The 17,302-nt window shown below is 36.6% G+C and overlaps 1 protein-coding gene across 1 annotated transcript in view; it reads right to left on the reverse strand.

The window, feature by feature from the left end:
- The window catches only part of LOC149070593 (bone morphogenetic protein 2-like), a 69,087-nt gene that overhangs the window by 15,373 nt on the left and 36,412 nt on the right, over positions 1–17,302 (reverse strand). The window lies entirely within an intron of this gene.

The raw sequence follows: 17,302 nt of genomic DNA on the forward strand, positions 1-17,302 counted from the left end.
GGCATCTATCTTTTTTTTTTTTTTCTCATTCCAACTTTACCAGAGAGTACATGTTAATCACATCGTACATTGCATGAACTCGTAACAGTATTACATATCTAGAATATTTTTTGTACACAATACTTTATCACCTACAGTATTTTAGAGCCTCTGGAATCTTGATTTATGGCTATACTATGAGCAAAGGTTACGGGAAACTCAGAAATAATAGACTAAAACGGAACATGGTATGCATGTGCACAAGGTGTATTTATAACAGGGCTTGGCAAATCGGACGGTATTAAGAAAAATATAGCGATGCCAGATACCGCTATGTAGCTAATGTAAAGGCATAACAAGCGATACATTACGAAATCTGTAAGCGGGAAACGCATTTGTGTGTGTGTGTGTGTGTGTGTATACTGTATATATATATAAAATGGAACAAAGATATGTAAGTGTAATATGGTGCGAATGCAACTGCAGATATAATGTTTAGAATGTAAATATTTTTTATTGGTTATGCTACGAGGAATTTTTTGTAATTTAAACTGATATTGAATTGTGTGATTTTATTCAAAAAAAATCTTATAATTCCATTTTAGTGCTTACTTACGCTCATACGTGCACTTAAACAAAACAAAATGTAAGAAAATTTAAAGCATGTAGTGAAAATCAACCCGCGGTCATTTTACCGGTACCGGTCCTTCTAGCTAATTAATATGCCGCATATATAGTTTTTGTCTACCTACTGACATTCCTTCTTGGATTTGGGATTTCATTTTCTACCATTGTTATGGTTCTCTATTGCGCTTTTACTTTAAAATTTTATGTAGGGGGCGCGAACGAGATTTTGTTCATTTTTATTTCTCAAAAATGAGACTACTAAAGGTGAGTGAACTCCTATTTTTACGTCAGTTCGACTAAATTCAGTATAAAGCCATTCAGAGGGAAGAAGCGTACAGGATTGTCAATTAAAATGTCATTCTTCAATACGATAATGCGATACTCCATTCGGCCACCATAACAGAAGCGGTTATTGACCAATCGCATTCGGAACAACTTCCGCACCTACTTATACAGTGCGCACTTGGGTCTGAGTGATTTTTACCTTTTTTTGGCCCCTCTGAATAAACATCTTGGAGGTCAAAAGCTTCGCGCGGATGACAAAAGGATTCATAGACCAGCCTATGCCGCTGAAATAGAAAGATCTCGTAGCCAGGTAGGAAAAACGGCATAGATTACCGCTTAAGCTGGGATTTCCTAGGAGCAGGTTTTCTGTGCCGCGTGCAACGTGATCCGCACAGCGCGACACGCCGTCCACTCACCAAGAAGAAAAGCAGCATGACTGTTCCTAGAAAGCGCAATACGGCTCACAACAGCGCATTACGTTGGGCGTGATTGGCGGACTGCTCGTCAAATGCGTCGTGCGCTGCGCGTTTCACCAATCTTCTCTTCATTTTGTTGTGTTTCCTTACCCTCCCCTTCAAACTGGAGCATGCAGACGATACGGAGTAGCGGATGCCAAAGCCATATAATACAATATAGCCGCCTTGATCTGATGCGCCACACTAGGAAAACACAAACGCGTAACGTGATTATGCAACACGTCTGTGCCGGCGCGAAATGGTCTAATTTGGTTTTCTGCGCCGCGTGCAGCGTGAAAATGCTGATTGGTTAAAAACCTGAAATTCAGGTTTTTTGACCAATCGGCGTTTTCACGCTGCACGCGCTGTAGTAACCTGTTCCTAGGAAAACCTGGCTTTTAGCTGGGTTGGGATATTTTCCCAAGGCGAGAAGATTTTGTTGCAATTTTTTACCCAATGTCGTGTCCCAAAGGTAATGCTCTGCGCAAGGCTCTAACGTGCCTTCTCGGGGAAGGGGGGGGGGGCGTATTATTATGCAAAACAAGTGTAAACTTTCGTGCCCCCCCCTTTTAGCTCGGGGCCCAGAGACAGCGCCCTGGTCACCCCAGACTAGATTCTTGGACATAGTTTGAGTTTTTTTTAAATTAGAACAATTGTCTGTACGATCACTGGTTGAGGAGATAAAGGCCAAATTAGGACTTACTGGACACCCTGTATACTGTGAATTTACCATTCATAAATTGTTAATTTAATCAGCGAATTACTAGACAAACCTATTACGATAATTATCGTTTTATGGAGAGGCTGTATTATCATCACGTGCCATCAAATTTATGCTGCTGTTGCCATTGTTTTTTAATAGGCGTTGTTAATACCACCAACGAATGCACTTTCAAGTATTTATTCGCCGCTAAAGCTTATAATTATTTAGTTGGTGGATAAAATTCAGTTGCATAAAAGCAATGCTCCTGTAAAAATAAATAAAGTTTACCGCATTGCACTTTTGTGCCTTATTGTAAGAGTAGCAATACCAACAACTTCATCAACACTTTCTGGCATAACGTTGTGGAAAATAACAATGTCATTAGACACCCTCGGGGGGGGTCTAATGACAAAGAGATATAGCAAAATACTTCGTAGTGGTTTCAAATCTCAACTGTTCTACAACAGGGATTGCTGAAAAATCCTAGGCACAAAGCTTGGCAAAATCCCAGGTGCCAGGTAAATTGATGTCTGAGGATTACGCAAAATTTTTCGATGTCATTATCGTGTGCGAACATGAAAAGCGGTCATCAAATCCTGGAAAAGTGGGAAAAACATTATGTAAGACCATTTTTTCTTGAAAAAAAAACGCTGCTTGGTTCCCAAGAAATTTCACTGGCACATAATTTTCGTTTTTGATTTTCGAGGAATGTTACAGAGGGATTTATAGTAGGATAGCGCGAAGTTTCAATCTCAATGTCAAATGAGATTTTTAAAAAATATCACGGTAGATGGATTTGTCGTTACACGGGTTATATTTTCAGCGAGCTTTCACCGCATATCATTTATGCAAATAAAAACACAAAGTCCCAACAGGCAACTTGCCAAACGAAGTGGCTGAAAAGATGCCAATAAAAAATATGGATATCAAAATTATAACCAAAACAAACTACTGTAACCTCACGTACCATATATCACGAAAGAAAAAAAACTAATAATTGATACTACAGTAGAATCCCGTTTTAACGAATACCGTTATAGCAAAAAAATCTCGTTTTAACAAAAACTTTTGTAATCCCCTCAGATAAGTTTACATAGGAACAAATAGCTGAAACCTTGGATTATTTTATAACAAAATTTCGTTGAAACAGTGATTTCTCCGGTCTCTTGGAGTTCGTTAAAACGGGATTCGGCTGTGTATAATGCACTGCACGTAAAAAATATAATGGTTGTCTTTATATGGACTGGACTATCTAAAAAAATAGACTTATGTAATTACGATATCTTACCGTATGGATAGCTTCACGATATATTTTACAGTATCTTTATCATACTTTTTTTTAAATGTGTCGATTGTGTTAGATAGAGTTCACGATCCCGGGAGGTAAGTTATCCCATTTATTAACGACCTTATTTTAACCACGACAACCTGTAATTGTCCCTTGCTAAACGATACTGATGTCCCCTTGTCGAAGCAGTTGATTCACGATGTACTAATAACCCATTTTATCCATCCGCGTTAAAAATTTGAAACACTTCAATCATATCTCCCGTGACATCTGCGCTCTTCCAATATATATATTTCAACACTTTCAAAAAATAAAGTCCCTCTTCATAGCTTGAGCCCCGTGTGCCATCAAGCGCACGCGTAGCTCTTCTCTGCACCCCCTCGACCAATGTCCCTCTGTTTATGGTGTCCAAAACCTGACGGCATACTCCAATCCGGGACGAACTAAGTCCCGGAAAAGTGGAAGCATCACTTTAGGAGAATACGAAAAGACTTTTTTGAGAATGAAGCCGAGCATTCTGTTCGATTTTTTGACCACCGCTGCACAGTGCCGTCTAACGCATGGGCCAACCCAGGCACGGCCCGAAGGCCTCAAGTGAAAAAGGAGCCTCACAAAAGTGAGATCTGGTTGAAAATTTTCTAGAATTTGCCATATTTGGGTTCTCAACAAAATCACTTGGCCCGGGGCCCCACGATGCTCTTAAGAACGGCCCTGGCTCTAAACAGTGTTGAGAAAACCTAAGCCGTTCGTGAATGAGAGTTTCCCGAATCGGGGGCCTTAGTTGCATCCGGGATAGTACGTAATACCATTCATCTCGTAAGTGAAACGTGGCTAAATGTAACTTTTATCATTCGTTACTGTTGTATCGGAAGTGTTCGCGTACTAATTTTTTTTATGCTTTCGTGAATTTTATCATCAAAATAGGAAGTCTCTTACAGAGACGTTTTTGCTATTTCTACATATAAGTACGATATTCATCCACATTAGCATTAAAAGAAATCTAATTATATGAAGGAGAAAAAAACTCTCTATAAGAGTGTACAGGGTGTCCTGTAAATACTTCATCTCATCAACCGTTCGTCGTAGAGGTATAGTTTCAATTTAAAAAATTATCAAAAAGCGTTCAATAATCGCCCTGAACCAGTTTTGAGAGTATCACAAAATAAAAAAAAATTAATTTTTCCTACAAATCCCTTGTCATCTAACTTCCAATTAAGAGAGTTGGTGCCTTGTCTCTCCTGAAGCCAACAAAAAAAAGTTTTTAATGCAATATTCAATAAGATATTTTAATTCTAAAATCGAAGAAAAGTTGGGAAATTAATTAACAGCAAACATTAACAGACAATTTCCCCTCATTTATGCTGTTCTTTCCCAACTTCTATGCATTTTTGAACATCTCAGTGAATATTGCACTGAAATTTATTTTGTTGGGCTCAAAAGAGGCAAGGCAACAACTTTCTAATCAAAAGTTAGAAGACGGGGGCGCAGTATGAAAATTTAGATTTTTATTTTACGGCACACTATTTCATTCTCAAAACTAGTATAGGGTAGTGCCGTCTTAAGGCACGGCCCGGGGGCCCCACAAGAATGGAATCTGGTTGAAATTTTCAAGAATTTGCCTGGTAGGGCCTCAGAAAAATCACTTATCCCGGGGGCCCATGATGCTTTTAAGACGGCCCTGGTATAGGGAAGTTTTTGAAAGCTTTTTTTAACATTTTTTAAATTGGAATCGTACCTCTACGACAGGCGGTTGATGATATACAAACAATAGCACTTACAGGACACCCTGTGTTGCTAGTCCCAAAATCACCATTGATATCAATCACTTCATTAACTGCCTTCTTTATAGGGAAAAATTTTTTGCTCATCACCATAAATCAGAAAAAGTTTCTCGTACGTGATATCAATCCAGCGCTTCCGGCCCATCACCATTATCATAATATTGAACGTCAGGAATCCGAAGACACTCTGTATCGTTAAACGTACTACAGTAAAACATCAGAAGCTTCTTGGGGAGAGGAAAAAAACAAAAAAAAAACGGATCTTAATCGAGAGCCACGTGCACTGAAAATTCCACAAATATTTCTCGAATTCTAACCTGTGATCTTACGAGGGAGGGAAAGTGGTGAGAGAGGGAAGGTAAATGAAACACTATATAGCCGTATAGCCGGGCCATTAACATTAAAGAGACTTCTCTGAGGATGGAAAAAGAAACGCAAATTTCAAGCTAAGAAAAGCTATGAGAAAAAAGCTGAAACGAGGGAGGCGGCAGAAAAAAAAAAAGTAAGAAGAGCCAAACCAACCAATGGAAACATGAGTGTGTAACGCCGCTCTAACCAATAATAATAATAATAATAATATAAAGGAAAAGGTCCTCAAACCCGTAGGCGATGCATTCCAAGGAGAAAACCTTAAAGAAGCGCTCGCTCTCCATCTATTCGCACAAGTCACGAAATTTCGTGAGGCCAACCAAAAAAAAAAATCACGTGTGTGTCTTTTTCCTTTCTTTTTCTACTTAAAATAAAGAATCTTCTACTTATTTCTTTCCTACGTTAATTTTTTTTTCCTTTGTCCATCTTTCAATGCTGGAAAAAATAAGTATTTTCCGAATTTTAAATGCCTTCCGAAAAAAATGAAAGGAGCTTCTTATCATTAGTTAATGGACACTTTTGTTTTCTCTGTGCATCCTCCCACCATTTTAATGTGCGTCTCGCTCGTCATTTTTGGGTGGCATCTTGAATGCGTGGAGATTCGCTGGAAGTGCCCGAAGTACAGTCAAACTCGGTTGGTTCCCAATTTCTAGGCGAGAGTGCGAGTCGCCACAGAGAGCAGCACCATGGCCTACAATGGTAAATTCTTCAATCATTACACCTCACTCATAGCTAGAAAAATTGATGGCAGATGGAAGCAATACACATAACAAGCAGTGCACGGAAACAAACTTTACGTTAGTTTCACAACACGGACACGCACATTCCAAACGTACCAATTCATGAGTTCCGCAGAGGAATATGGAGCAGAGGTGCATATGGGGTTTAGTAGTCAAACTTTTGATTCGGAGCTCTAGGGGACGGGAAAAAAAGTTCGAACTATTCAAAATTCCAATTATCCAATTCATCAACACAGTCCAATCCCGTTATAACGAACTCCAAGGGAGTGGAGAAATCACTTCGTTATATACTGAAATTTCGATACAAAAAAAATTTCCAATTTTACGAATTTTAACATTTGTAGGAGCGGAATAACTCAAATCAATTAAACGTTGAAATTTTTTCGGATGAGTTTTACTTACTTATCGTATTTCAGGCAAATAAACCGTAATTGTTTTTGCACGTGTATTGTGGAAGTCGAGGAAACAACAAATATGTTTAAAGTACACGCACGCTCAAACGCGTGCAATGCTTGAAAGATTTCGCGTCCAAAAAAGCACATAGAAATTCCAAAATATTCTTTCATTAGAGTGCGCTGGTAACTGGCACATTTGTGGAATGAATGTCCCAAAACCCATGTACGTTTCTGGAAAATATCTTGTAAAGACAGCTACAACCACACTTCGAAAATTCGAAAGTTTTCCCTACTGTATTTGAAAATCCATCTTAGTCAGATTTTTCAAAAATATTGAAAGAGTAGATGGAGGTATGCTCTATTTCAAAACTAGATTGCTTTTATTTACTCCAGCATCACCATCAGAAATTATCTCAAGTCTTTTTTTGATCAAAAACTGTTTCTTTTGGAGGCCACTCATTTTGAAACAGAAGAAATATGAAGCACACCCAACACAAAACACTGGCTCTTTCCACTCTGATGTTATTTCACGCATCCACACAAGCCATTGACGAACAACCCTTCTTCTTTCCTTCAACAGTTAAGCTACGTTAATTCTTTGAAACCCCGATTTTACGGGATCATTTACGGGATGTTCTACACTACTTAGTTAATTTTCAGAAATTTGTTTTTTAATTCGTTATAACAGATTTTTAATTTCGTAATATCGGAATTCACAACATATTGTTCCTATGTAAACTTATTTAAGTAGGAAAGTTTTCGTTACAACGGGGTTTTCGCTATAACGGTATTCGTTAAAACAGCATTAGAATGTATAGGATAACTATACTTTCACAAAAAATCCAAACTTTTAATACAGGGTTCCAGCAAAATCTACTTGATCATTTCCTTGGCTTTCATTGACCAAATCTCAAAGTTTCCTCGACTTTTCCAGACCAAAACTCTGGAAGAAATATAATTCAAAATTTTGACCTTCCAAATTTCGAATTTTTTTGTTTTTCGAGTTTAAATTCCCTCTCCCTTCACAGAACTCTGCCCTGACTCTTATCAAATATTTGCATATTTCCTGACTTTTGGCAAATATTTTATATTTTCCCTGACCATTTTTCTATTTCCCTGATTTTCCCTGACTTTACAGGTGGCTGGGAACCCTGTAATAATTATAAAAAATGCATTGAATGAACTTACTAAGCCAAATGCAACTAGTGTTTTTATAAAATTGTAAAGCAATCAGGAAAACTACAAGGACCTATCTGTAAATTTCTTTTTTTTTTCTGAATGCTCTTAAGCTTTGCACAATAAAATCTTCAGGTTGATTTAGAACATCGGTTCTCAATCTTTTCTCACTTGCGGAGCCCTATCAGTATAATTTCTATTCAGTTCTAATTTCTATGGCGGAGCCCTGTGTGACTCAAAGAACCCTTTTTGTACATAATGTTTATGGCAGAACCTTGTAGGTCTCTTTTATTTATTTATCAAATTTACCGATTTATATTATTTTCCTGGAGTCATCGCGGAGCCCTTGGTGCTTCGTGGTGCATCGGTTGAGAACTCCTGATTTAGAGAATTGAAGATGCGATTTTCGAACTTCGAGCAGTCTGATTTCCTCAAACATGTACCTTTGCCTCTGACAGTGGTGAAAAGGGTTACTCTGTTGCTTTCTTTGATTCTTTTTCATCCTCTGCATGAGGAGATAACACGTGACTCTACATTTTTTACTTCTTCACCAATGTCTGCATCCGTAAGTCAACCCCAATTTCTTTTTTCCCAGAGTTCAACAAGCGTGCGTGTGAACAAAATTTGGGAAATGGTGTAAAATGTTACTAAGAGCTATATTTGATACTCAAAAAATAAACGAACAATAATGCAAAAGAGACGCGAATCTCCAACATATTTTTACCAGGCAATAAACCACAATTTATCATTCCAGCTTTTAAAGATCACGGCACACACAAACTTTTGTATATTCCGAGTACAGTTGTAACATTTGCATCTACCATTGATAGGTACTAATGAAGTCATCCCAGAAATTCTGTTTGTATAGGCCTACCAGTTCTGTTGCTACAGCGGGAAGACAAAAGCTAGTGTCTGAAGCTAGTCATAAAGTCATCTGTAAACGACGGAGTAAATGAAAGGGTTCCTGTGAAAGTTAGCCGTGTGATTGTCAGAAAAAAAAATCATATTGAAAATTAAATATCACAATCAAACTTTGAATTATCCAAAACATCAGGGGGAAAATTCGAATTATACACATAATTTCAATATTAAATTGAATAAGAACTCAACCCTAAAATACAAATTAACCCAAAGACGATGTCACTCTCCGCTATTACTACGAAGGATTCGACAGCTGGCTGATGCGAAGATAAATCCGGGAAAGGAACTTGCCTTGCAGGTGAGACCACTAGATTACAAACGAATCCTCTTTCCTTAGAACTCGTGTGTAGAGAACCTTACATGGACAGCTAGACCTAACTCAGGCCAAAGCTCATAAAGCCAGCTGTCGAAACTTCGTAGTAATAGCGGAGAGTGATCAGAAATTGTGACCTTTAGCCTGAGTTAGGTCTGGTTGTCTATGTACGGCCCAGTTCTTGTTCAGTACACACGAGCTCTGAGGAAAAATGATTCGTTGGCTTTGTAGTTTAGTGGTCTAGGGAGCTCACCCAGTAAGTGAAAGGACGTGGGCTGGATTCCCTGCAAGGCCAGTTTAATTTTCTTCGTTATTTCTTGGATTTATCTTCGTATCATCCAGCTGTCAAAACCTTCGTAATTCCAATTAACCAAGCTCGAATTAGCCAAGCCTGCTTGTTTCTTCTCCAATTCGTCATGATGGGCTAAATATGATGAAATTGCTGCATATCTTGAATAAGGTTTTTTAAATGGAAATCAAAAAAGGGTTCGATCGTTTTCATGAACGACCAGATGTATTCAATATTTCTCTGGTCACGAGCACTGCCTGTATCCATCATCAAGAGAAAAACACCCTTACGGCAAGTTTGACATGCGAATACATGAAATCTGGATGATTTCAACTCTTGAATGCAATTTGTGCGAGGTGTTTAATTGGAGCGTTGATCAAGTGCTCGCGAGTGCCCCCCCCCCCCCCCAGCGCTCTCCATGATACAATTACAATTCATCCAAAATAAAGCCACCCGCTTCATTTTGAACCAGTGTTTCCCAACCTGTGGCCCGTGGACCCTAGGGGGTTCGTGTTCGTGAGTACTTTTGAAGGGGTCCGCGGTATCATTTTCATTCACTACGATTGCATGAATGACATATTTAGTGCTGTGAAATTATAATTTATTACATCGATTTTTTGATATGCAAATTACACAAAACAATAAATTTTGAATTTTTGTGGGGGGTGCTCTAAATTGACCTTCGATGCAGGGAAGGAGGGTGGTTCGCGAAGAATTGGCTTTTCTATAGAGAACCCGCGATGCATTGAATTTCACTAAAGGGGGTCCGCGTCGTCAAAAAGTTGGGAAACACTGTTTTAAACTGCTGATCTTCCTCTGTATCCATTAGAGCTCAAGCGCCAACTCTATATCCAACCGCTTACTTCTCATAAACATATCGCTCGATTCACACTACTTTCTAAAATCCCCTGTGTCCTTTTTTAGCATCCACAGATTGTTGTTTCAAATTTAGTTTCCTTCCTCAAACACTAACCGATTAGAACAATCTCCCATCAAACATAATTTGTATTGTACAACAATTTCCGATTTTAATTGCATCATCAAATTTTCACTTTAGTGAAATTTCATCAGCGCATTTTCTTGTATAGGCATCATACATACAATATTGAACAAACAAATGAATAAATACTAAACATGCACACACTTCCCAAAAACTCACAGAATCTGCACGTCCTTTCTTATGCTCTACTTCTTTTGAAATTGGTGCTTTAAATATTTCACCCCCTTAATTCTGAGATTCGAAAAATTCCGATGTGCTTGCAGATTTACGAGAATCTTTCATTGCTATTACATTGTTATAAATCAAGTCAATTAAAACAATAGTAGATCAATCACCGATTTTTGTTTTGACACGTTGAATCTAAAAACATCTGAACATGTTTACATGAGAAACATCTGTTATGATAGGAACTTGTGGTTTTTTTTTATTTCGAAGAAAAAAGACTTAATAAATATCAATTGATTAATCAGGATAAAACTATTAATCACACATCAGTCTGTTACGCAAGGGATCTATCCAATCAGTAAAAGCTAAACACATTCTGTAAATAAGTAACTGAAACCTGTTGATGTAAAGTACATATACGAGGAAATATTTTTCTTTTATGTTGGTAGAAATCCGTTGAATAAATGGAAAGAAAATTGATTACAGCCTTTTAGGAATCGCTCCTCCGAGACATCACCGATCAAATCGTGACGTCAATGGCGCGAAATCGGCTCATTACTAGTCCGAAAACGTACGTCACTCGTGGGGCAAAAGCCGTGAAAACAATAAAATGAGAACGTTTTGTGACGTCAGCTGGAAAGGCTGGGCCGTTTTATTCGTGAGTGTCGAATGCACGTAGGTCGAGGGTGGACAAGGAAAAACAAATTTTACGTATTTTCTGAACTGAATACACAGCAATCCAGAATTACGGGGGGGGGGGGGCAACACGCAAACAAGTTTTTTTAAGCTCATTCGAAGGTTTCATAACTTTGTTTATCTTTTCTCTAACACAATTGAGAAAGTCACATTTACCAACAAGCCGTGAGCTAGTTTTTCCACGTAGTTTCGTTTTGGAAATGGATCTGTGGAAAATCTATACTGAATTCATACATTTAGTAAGCGGATTATGTTGAATGCCAATTTGTCACCGCAAAGAAAAAAAAGCGCTAAAATATACTTCATAAAATAAATAACCTTTGCCATCTTTACAATCTCGAAAAAGCTCAAAAGCCAAAATATGCACTAAAAATTCCACAATATGCACTAGAAAAATTCCCAAAAAATTGTTAAAAATTTCAAATTAGGTACTAAAAATGAGAAAATTTTCTTCTTTTTTTTTAATTGGACAGAACATGTAACAAAATACAAAAGAAAGAAAGATGACAAGACAAAAATGCACAAAAAATAAACAAAGCGAAACAAAATGGACATGCACATACACCCATTCTGTGACCCTCACGGGAAAGCTCGTCCTCCCAGGTGGTCAAAAATAATTTATAATATTAAATTTTTATTTATGCCAAAGCAACTTTCATACAATTCTATTATCGTATGCAATAATCATTTACACACGTGTATGCGCACAATAATTAAATTTTTATTTTATAATATGTCACAAAAAATATATCATGAGAGTTGCAAATTAAACTAATTATATCCTGTTCATGGTATTTTCTCTTCACACTTTGATAACTAGTGATCATACAAATTGTTGAATATATGCACATTTTTGATAAATGTCTCTATGCTCAAAAAATGAAACACATGTATTGTAAAAGTGAAAAAAAAAATTTCAATGCAAATATCTTTATTGTATTAGTGTTTCGAAGACAATACTCTTTGCGAAACAAAAAATATTATAATTTGATCTCATATTAATATGATTAGTAGCTTGATATTGATTCAATATTTTTGGAGCAGTGTAACTAAAACTTTTTGAATAGTGTTTTGTTTGCTTTTGGCACTTGATATTCAATTCGTAATCTAATTTTGATGATCTATTCTAATTCTTTATCAACTATTCTTCATTTGCAATTGCAAATTTTATTATTCTGTATGTATAGTTTTATCTTATGGGATAATGCGTGACACTCAGTTTTGCTTTGGTTAGAGGGGTTATTTTTTATTGCGGATCCGATTTTATTATATACTAGCTATAATACCCGGCGTTGCCCGGGGTTTCTTCAATGAGGCTTTTTTGGATCACGTGATATCTCCCCCTTTCTCTGAGGGACATGCAAACCGTGTCTAAGTTCACCAATATGGCGACTTCCTGTGCGACTCATGAAAAAAACAAATTTAGATTTAAAGAAACGAAGAAATGAATATATTTTTTTTCCTTTTTTAAGGGAGCTAAATATTTCGATTCCCCCTCCCCTTTTGAACTTCAAGTTATCCATCTGCGTATTCCAGCTTCCAAAAATGCTTAGTTAAAGATGTGGAATTTCTTCGATGTACTTTATGGGCCCATAATTAATTTTTAAACATCCTAAACTACATGTGAATTTATGCAGTTGAATATTAAAAGACAATTCGGAGACATTAATTTTCATGCTTCAGAAGATATAAATGAAAAGTTGAAATCAATGTTATTGCATGGATATCCAACTCGAAAGTAGGTCCGGCTAATCACTTCGTAATTAATTTTCTGGGCTTCATATATCTCTAAGGGAACTCAGTATTTAAAAAATCGAGTATTTAATACAATTTTTAAAATTATTAATGTATGTGTGTATGTATATGTGTGTGTGTCAGAAAACCCCACCAAATTTCCGCATTTCTACAGTAAAATCGGCAATTTTAACACTGATTTCTATGAGGATCACCCTTTTCTTGACCCTCAAAGCGATGTCGATGATGATTATGACGTCATTCAAAAAACCTCATTACTGGGAGAATTGAAAATATATCAAATCATTATAAAGGCATAAATATTATACATACATTAGCAGCGTTGAAGAAATGACAAATCATTGTAAAGGCATATACATGTCTGAAACGCATTTTTAGGGAACCACGGTAACCAAAGTAAACATTCGGAAAGTGATGGTTGAGGCCCAAAAACCATTGTTGCCCTTTGGTTTTTTTGCCCATTTGGGGCATTTGTCCTGCTCTGACGAAATTTTAAAGTAGCCTATCGTTCAAGTCGGGTCCCATTTGGTATATATGCAAAATTTGGCGACGATCGATCTAAAATTGTAGATTTGTATAGAGAACATACACACACACTCACAGAAAATTAATTTTATATATGTAGATATTATCTAATTTATTTATGTTAGTATAGCAAGCACTTTCCCAAGCACAGATTCCATATGTTACAATCGAGTATATCCATGCGAATCCTTTTAAGAATTTGACGGGCTAAAGTTAAGTGGTGCAAGTCACATTTTCAAAAATTCTGACCAAGTCCAGATCTAGCAATCTAGAAGTGCTAAACTATTAAAAGGAAAAATTAACCAAGTCACAGCTTCAATAATTCACCTCTAAATTGCGAAATCACAAAATTTTCAACAATTTGGGAACCTACGATAACAATTCCAGTAAACTTTGCTTATCCCTCAAAATAAGGATTATTGATTTATACCACTGTAACTTTTTAACCCATCCGATTGAATAACCCTCAGAAAAGCAAACATGTTTTCAAAATGTAGCGTATATTTGCTATTTCGTATAGTGCATACTCATTTACAAAAAAATATTCTCGTGCAAATAACTTCCACATGATTATTGTATTCAGGAATTTCTAGTTACTAGTTGTTGCTCACTGATAGGCCGGTATTACACAATAAAGTTTCTTTGGCAAAGGTTTAATACAAATATAACCCCACAACAGGCAAAATGTCCAACGAGGTGGTTGAGAAAAAGATGCTCATAACAAAGATGGATGTCATATATTTCAAAAATACAGCAACCCAATTAAAAATCAATTGCAAACAATATATATACATGATAAAATATTATACAATGCCCATAAAGAATACTTATGGTTGTCTTATTCTTACTATGGATAGCTTCCCGATTTACCCCAACATGTTTATTGTATTTCTTTTTAAACGTGTCAATTGTGTTAGAATTTACTACCTCACAGGGGGTTTTATATCTATTTTTTCTCTATTTCCATTTATTAACAACCCTATTAGAGAAAAATTCCTTGCGACGCCATAACATAGCATTGTCCCTTACCAATCAATACTGGTGCCCCCTTGTGAAAGCAGTTGATTAATAATAATTCATGGTCCATCCTAACCATCCCGTTTAAAATTTTGAACAATTCGATCATATCTCTCCGACACCTGCGTTCATCCAATGTAAACACATATTCAAAAAATGAAATCTTTCTTCATAACACCGTATGCTTTTTTTTCCAGCATGACCCAGCCGTACAAGGGATAGAGCGGGGGGCCATGTTTGGTGTTTGCATAACCCCGCGTAGCTCTTCTCTGCACCCCCTTCAACCAAGTCTATGTCCCTCTGTAGGTATGGTCTCCAAAACCTTACAGCATACTCCAGTCCAGGGCGAACTAAGCCTCGGAAAAGCGGAAGAATGGCTTTAGGAGAACGCGAAGAGACCTTTTTGAATATGATAGTGTAAAGGTCAACTCTGACTGGTCTCATCATCTGATTTAAAAAAATTTATATAGATGCACTTTCTCTATCCTGTATTTTTAACCGCGGAAGACTACTACATGCATACTGTACTTTGTGATTGATTTGATCAAATAATTTTTATAAAAATGATTGAAAGTTGGTCAGTCGGAACTAGAAAGATCCCAGTGCACGAACATCAGAATTCTTTTCTTTCTATTCGTCAACATCGAAACCATTACGATCAATGCAAATGATAGCCACTTCAAACCTGAGCCAAAGCTAGCTAGTAAGAAAAGGGATTTTTTTTTATTGACTTGTGTTTATTGTATTCAAAATGAATTTTCAAAAAGAAAAAATTTAACTAATTGATTTGGGTCAATATATTTCCTAGTACCATTTTAGTTATGTACCCTTCCGCGTACCTCAATTCTTAATTTTAAAAAAGAATCATCAAAACCATTTGAAATCATTTTTAACGGTTTCAAATTATGTTAGTTTGTGTACAGAGGTACACACACAGGGAAGAGTAAAAATATTTTATCCATACCTACTACCGGTAACAGCGCAAGTAAACTCAAACTAATCAAAACTTTCGAAAAATATTCTACAAATATTTTATACAGTGTAATATGATCTATTCATATTACATTCATTGTCTTAAAAGATATTTTATAATATAAATTTGAATAAAAGTTTTATAAAAAAGATTTTTTATAAAAACTGTAGAGTGAAACTGTCCTAATAGAGAGAAAATTTTGCTCCAAAGAGGCATGAAGTATACGTACACATCATACGTATATCGTATACTTCATGCCTCCTTGGAGCAAAATATTACTCTATGGTTCACATCATTAACAAAACAGAAATAGCGTCAAAAGTGGCAATTTCTTTACCTGAGAGTTAGCATTTGAATTAAAAAAAAAACACGCGGCAAGCAAATAAAGCGCCTAGCTTTCAGCTCTGGCCCCATTGTAGCAAAAAGATGTTGAACGTTCAATCGTCCATACTTCATCTCACTACATTCATCAAACTATTTAAAGGACCGAATTTTCTTTTATTCCACTTGGAATACATAATTCAACCTCAGGCTGGATTTACACTATAACGCTTTTTTAATAAATACCTTTTATAAAACTTTTATTCAAATTTATTTTTTATAATCCTTGGTGATCATAATCCTTGCAATCCTTGGTGCTTTTATTTGTTCTCCGAAATGTATATGATGCATGAGTAAATGAATGAATAAATAAATAAAAAAATGTCTTTGAGATAGCAAATAAATATTACACTGTATAAAAGATTTATAAACTATTTTTCAAGAGTTTTGTCAATTTGAGTTCACTTATTTTGTTATCGGTAGTATCTATAAACAATTTTTTTTTTCTTTTTACCAGTTGTAGCAAATACATCATTTTCATTCATTGTAATGAAGAAAAAAAAGAAGCTTATTTCTTTGTAAGCATCCAACCGTTTGTTTCAGTTTTTGTAGTCCGCATGTCGGGCTCATGGACAAATATGCACTTACTCTGAAAGTTTCCCAGTTTTATGCATTAATGTGTTGGAAAAAGACCAAAATATGCAAATGCATGTACACAATCCGAACACTATTGATAATGTTTCTGTGACCATCGTCAGATTTTTCGGGCTTGAGATTTCGTATGTTTCGATTAATCCTCAATGTTTTCTCAACAGAGAAAGGGAGTGCATATCTTGGGAGTTCGGAAAGAAAAAGCCGTGCAGATTTTGGGATGTCAGAAGGGGGAGGAGAAATTTCAGTGCAGATTTTAGCTCATAGGAAGTTTTTGAAAGCTCGGGGAAATTAAGTGCCCTGGGAAATTGGAGGAAATCATTTCTGATTCTAGAAGCTCAGAGGGAAAGGGAGGACATATTTTGGGTATTGGGGAAGGGGGGGGGAGACCTAGATTTTAGAAGCTGAAGGGAGAACGCATGTAAATTTTGGAAGCTTGAAAGGAAAGCACATATAGATTTTGAAAGCTCGGGATGGGGGAACTCATGTAGATTTTAGAAGCTTTTTTGAGCTTGGTAAACCCATGTAGATTTTCGAAGCGCGGGAGAAGCTTCGGCAGATTTTGAAAACTCATGCCGGAGAGAAATGTCCATGCAGATTTTTTGGAAGTTGGTGGGGGAACCCGTACATACTCAAAAAGCTCAGGAGAAGCACTTCCGTGTTTTGATAGCTCAAGAAAAGGGAATGCAAATTTCGGGAGCTCGAGGAAAAACGAGTGCAGAGCTCAAGGGTAGTATCTAGATGTGTAGATTTTAGATGCTCAAGTTAAGGTTTTTAAAGTCTTGACAGAGAAGAAAATTTATATAGGTCTCAAGGGTTGGGGGGGGGGGGGGAAACAAGCCCGAAGATTTGAGGAGCTATGGGAATCCACTACAGCA

Source organism: Pholcus phalangioides, unplaced genomic scaffold (genome assembly GCF_987345545.1).
Source record: "Pholcus phalangioides strain wild (caught in Gottingen) unplaced genomic scaffold, Ppha-v1.0 ptg000021l_1, whole genome shotgun sequence".
Classification (NCBI taxonomy): Eukaryota; Metazoa; Arthropoda; class Arachnida; order Araneae; family Pholcidae; genus Pholcus; species Pholcus phalangioides.